The sequence below is a fragment of the Aythya ferina genome (assembly GCF_964211825.1).
Source record: "Aythya ferina genome assembly, chromosome: Z".
In the NCBI taxonomy this organism is placed as follows: Eukaryota; Metazoa; Chordata; class Aves; order Anseriformes; family Anatidae; genus Aythya; species Aythya ferina.
This window is the reverse complement of record NC_140299.1, coordinates 72121836-72127717: the sequence shown is the minus strand read 5'-3', so window position 1 is coordinate 72127717 and position 5882 is coordinate 72121836.

Below are 5882 nucleotides of genomic sequence, written 5' to 3'. Positions count from 1 at the left end.
ACCTAATTGGTACTTAAAGCCTAAGGAACAGGGAAAACTACTACATCTGTTACTGGAAGACATGCATTAGATCTGTACACACAGTACAGAGGGCTAAGATTTATTTGATTTTGACATTTTGTTTTTAATATTAAAAAAAAAAAAAAAAAAAAAAAACACTTTCGGTTTATCATTTTTGTTGTTCAATACCCTCCTTTTGATCAATTGGCTTAACTACTGGAATATTCAAAAGGCTAAGTCCTTACAAGATAGGCTAAAACTCCCTAGAAACAAATTTGCTACCTCCCAGTCATTGCTTTTCTTCCAGACCTTGCTATCTTTCTTTGCTTAGGATAAACAAGAATTTTTGAGGCAGCTTCTTACTTTTTGCCAAAACAAATGTTATTCATTTCTATTCTTCAAGAAAAGAAAGCTATCACATAAATACACTTGGACTGTATTTTTTGTGGGGAGTTTTGTTTGTTTGTTCGCTCGTTTGTTTGTTTGTTTGGATTGGTTGGTTGGATGGTGTGGTTTGGTTTTTGGTTGGTTGGTTGGTTGGTTTTGGTGTGTGTTTTTTGTTGTGTTTGTTTGTTTGTTTGTTTTTACAGGGAGGGAGCAGGGGATAATTTTGGTGTTTTTTTATCAGTGATTATGAAATCACTTTTTTTATAATGCTTGTGGGAAGATTTAGATGGCACAATATCTGAAGAGTTTTTTTGTTAACACCTTTTAAAAGATTTTTATTGGCCATTTCATTGAAGCAGTTGAAGCTGCTAGTAATGTTTATAGGTAGTATTGTGTTGGTGGAAATACTGGAAGCATGGACAATGTTTCCTATATTTCTTTTGTGGTTTATAGCACTGATGATTAGATGTCAATGAAATATTATGGCATGAATTCATTCTGTTAGTGCTGCTTCATATAGTAGACTCATTTCTGTAGCTGGTACCCTTCATCATATTTTTCTTTCAATACTATTTTTGCTTCATATAATGGCCACAGTTGCATTTAGGCAATGATCTGGATGTGTTAAGGAGACATCAGCTTCTCTGCTGGTATTTGACAATCGTAATTTCCTCTTTTGTCTTTGTGGTGGTTTTACTCAGCTGGGAACCCAAGCTCCACCACAACCCACTCTCACTCCTCCTTCTCAAAGAGAAAGGGAGAAAAAATACAATGAAAAGGGCTCAAGGGTGGAGGTAAGGACAGGGAGACAAGCATGCTAAGAGAGTGGGGATCAGACAGAAGACATCTCTTCGGAGACCAGTAACTAGTAGAGACATGGAAATGAAAGGAATGGTTGATGCTCCAGAAGGCTGTCTTATCATCTCTCTGCCCCTGCACCATGTGGGATCCTTCCCGAACTGGTCCTGCAGGGGCTGCTCACAGGCATCAGCTCTTCAAGAACTGCTCCAGCATGGGTGCCTCATGGTTTGCAGCTCGTGCTAGACCTCCTGCTCCAGCATGGGTTCCTATCAATGGACTGCAGTTCCAGTCAGGAGGCTGCTACATGTGGGCTCCTCCACGGGCTGCAGCTCCAGCCCAGGGCCTGCTCCTAAGGGGCTCTCCATGGACTGCAGCCTCCTCCAGGCCATGTCAAACTGCTTCACCAGGGGCTCCTCCACCCATGGGGGGGCTGCAGTGTGGAGATCTGCCCCATGTGGGACCCATGGGCTGCAGGGGGACAGCCTGCTCCACCAGGGGCCTCTCCATGCACAAGCCTAAGGGGAACTGTTGCTGCCTGCCTGGAGCACCTCCTGCCCTCCTGTTGCACTGCCCGTGGGGGCTGCAGGGCTGGCTCTCACCCCTTTCTCCCAGCTGCTGTTGCTCAGCGCTTCTTTCCCTTCCTTAACTCTGCTCTCCCAGCGGCACAAATAACATCACTTGTTGGCTTGGCTCTGGCCAGCAGCAAGTCCTTTTGGAGCCACATGAAACTGGTCCTTATCTAAAATGGGGCAGCTCCTGGATTCTTCTCATAGAGGCCACCCCTGCAGCCCTCCGCTACCAAAACCTTGCCACAAAAACCAACTACAGTCTTCTCAAATTTCAAAGTAGTTTTTTTATCATAGTTAAATACAAAATACAAAATTGCTAGGGCTTGCTTACTGTGAGCTTTGACTCAAACAAGTCATCAATATCCTAGTTCTTTTTCAGCTTCAGACAAATTAAGGAGATCATCTATTTTCTCTTTTATTATCTCAAGACACAAGAAAGAGAACATTAGTCCCAGAGTATCTATTATAATCAATCATAGCTATAAAGTAGCACCACTGCTATTAAGTATAAGGAATTTGGTTCTGTCACTCAAGTGGGCAAGTTTAGATGCCAGATTTGAAACAATTGGTATATGGGGATGCATTCACTAATATTTAGTTTTTAAAAACTTTTGGAAAAGTTGGGTGATAGGACAAAGAAAGAGAAGTATTTTGCTCCCTTTGATTTTTTCAAAGCCTCCCATGTGACTGGGGAAAAAAAAAAAAAAAAAAAAAAAAAAAAAAAGGCTATGGCTTAGCTAGATGACTAACTTTCTGCCACAGGGAGCACTTTCACTTTCAGGAAGCATTTGTCATGATGAGTTTAAAATTTTCTCATCAGCAGTTCAATTCTACACTACCCTACACCAAGAAAAGTTGCGAACAACATGACTGCAAATATCAGCACCTACACTTCTGTCAGAATAAACAAACTCCAATGACACGGGTGTTATTTTTTCTTCCAGAGGACTCAGGAGACTGAATAGCACTTAAGCTGTTGAAGTATAGACTGGATGAGAAATGAGATGGATCAAAAACTGGATGAATAGCCAGGTCCGGAAAGTAGTGGTCAGTTGTGTAAAGTCTACTTGGAAGTCAATAACCAATACAATAACAATACTATGTGGGGTCCTGTTTAACATCATCATTAACAAACAGGATGATGGAGCAGAGTGCACCCTTATTAAATTCACAGACAACACAAAGGTTGTTTGTAAGTAAGAGTAAGTAAGAGTAAGGGAGGAGTGGCTGACTCACCAGAGGGCCATTCTACCATCCAGAGGGACCTGAACAGGCTGAATAGCTGGGCTTAAAGATCCCCATGAGGTTCAGCAAGGACAAGTGCAAAGTCCTGCACCTGAGGAGGAATAACCCTCATACCTCTGTATCTCCCAGTACTAGAACTACTGGGAGGAGTCCAACGTAGGGCCACCAAGATGATCAAAGGACTGGAGCACCTATCCCATGAGGAGAGGCTGAAAGAGTTGGGACTGTTAAACCTAGAGAAAAGGAGGATCAGGGAAGATTTAAATACCTCAATGGAGGATGCAAAGAAGATAGAGCCAGTCTCTTTTCGGTGGTGCCCAAGGACAGGCAATGGGCACAAACTGCAACACAGGAGGTTCCATCTAAACATCAGGAGGTACTTCATTGTGGGTGACTGAGGACTGGCACTGGTTGCCGAGAGAAGTTCTGGAGACTCCTTCCTTGGAGATCTTCAAAAGTCACCTGGACGTTGTTCTGGGCAACCTGACTAGGGTGGCCCTGCTTGAGCAGGGGTTAGGCCAGATGAACTCCAGAGGTCTCTCCCAACCTTCACCATCTTGTGATTCTGTGATACTGTGAATATAAAAGCTCATTACAGTCTGAGAATAGGGCTCTCCTGATACTAGACCCACCAATGAAATTTTCTTTGAAGACATTGTCTACTAGGCAGCAAAGACATTTAAGGCTGCAGTGTGGTAATGCTTGGTGTCTTACACAGATTATTTCTGTTAAGAAGTTTCCTTCCTCTGACTGTTCTTTTGCACAATCTTATAACTCTGCATTTATGCCAAAGCAACAGTTTGTTGGACTGATTTGTAAATCAAATCACAAATCATTATATTGAAAATAAACCACCAGAAAAAATGCATTATCAGTGGAGGTATTTTGTAGCATCATTCAAAAACCTCTTTTCTGGTTCAAGAATGACACCAGAACCCAGACACAAGAACACCAACCAGAACTCTAGCTCAGAAATCAGGAGTCAAAGCCAGCAGAACTGCTTTGATGATCACTCATTAAATGAAAATAATTTCAGTATTTGGAATAGCTTCAGTTTTTTTTTTTCTCCTAAATATAGACTTTCATAGACCAACCTCTTTGCTTTTATTTTTCTAAATAAATATTCTTGATGTATTTTCTTAATTTTGCAGTGACATTTACAACTAAAACAACTCCTTTTCCTATATTTCAATTGAAGTGTTTTTTTGTTTATTTTTAAACTTGGTTCTGTATTTCTCATCCACCTGCCAACTGCTTTCTTTCCCCTTCTCATTCTGTAACCCTTGAAAATATCATCAGCATGGAAGAGTTTTTAGACAAAAAGACTAATTTTATGAATGTTTTGTCAAAAAAGAAAAAAAAAAGTAAAAATGAAATATTTCAACTTTTATAATGTATGCCAAAAAAATAAGATATATTATATGATTCTTTTATAATCATGACTTCTCAATTAGTATACTATTTTCCTTGGTCACAGTTTTCCAAATTTAAAACAAAAGTAGTGCTAAGTGTAGAAACAGAAAGAAAACAATTCACTAAACATCACTATATATCCTTTTTACCATGACAGCTAACAGCAAAATTTTATTTTAATAATAATAATAATAAAAGAAGCAAATGAAAAATAAATTAAAATACAAAATTGCAAATGTAATTAAAGCAAACAAACAAACAACAACATTTTCTATTTCAAATACTGCAAAACTGAAAAATAATTTATTTTTCAAATTTCAGTACAAGACATTTTTTCCATTTTTCAATAAACTCTTTTATTTAGGCATGAGAAAGCAAAACTCAGGGAATAGCCTGTAATCTAATGCCAGCTGAGAAATATGGGTATCTCAGGATACAGCAAAGTTTTAACATTTAGATAATGATCTTAAAATACTGTTACATTATCTAAATTCCGTGGTGATGGAAAGGGTAAGATTATGTGCCTGTGTGGGGGAGGTTGGAAAACATATTTTTTCAATATGTCTGTATATTTCCAGCACAAGTTGCATTTTTACCAGAGGAAGATGTTTCTCTCATATCATGTCCAATTCTTTGATATGGTAAGTGTATATTTCCTTTGTTTTAAATCTTCAAAAAAAAAAAAGACATTTATACTCCAAGCAACAGTAATGAAAAAAAAAAAAAGAGAAAGAACCAAAGGAAGAACTGTTTGCAGTGTCCTTTCCTGCTCTTCACCTATGGAAAGCGAACACTGTGTAACTATGCATAATACTACAAACTGTTTAGCAAATAAACACTGCCCTCTATTGAAAAAAATAAAATAAAATAATCCCTCCTCTGATATAGCTTTCTGCAAGTTTTTAGTCGAAGTGCTGCCATACCAAGTGTAGTAGCAAAATATTGGCAAAAGTATAATTATAAGAGGAAGTGAATAGTCTGTAAGTGTAAAATTTTGGGCATTATATAGTACATATTTGAAATTTGTCTCTAAGAATATATCACAATATTACTGTTAAAGTACTATATCAATAATAATACAATATTACTGTTAATATCACAAGACAAAAAAAAAAAAAAAAAAAAAAAAAAAAAGAAAAAAAAGCATATTCTTTCATTAAAATGTATGTTCTGTCAGAAGATTACAGTGCACCTCCAGGAACATAATTCTCCTGTTTCTTGCCACTATGAAGGCTTTAGGAACTTTTGTTTTTTGCTATCCTTTTATGTATGCAAAATACCCACATGAGAGAGAATTTTATCCTCTCAGGCAGGTGCTAATGTTCTGCCTTCTTTTCTCCTCTCCCCAAACCCTCACCCCCACTCAAATAAGAAATTTCTGTATTGGTCACTGCAATGTTTCTGGGAAAGTGAGAATTCTGAGGAATTTGCTGATCTCATAGAAAAAAAAAAAAAAAAAAAAATCAT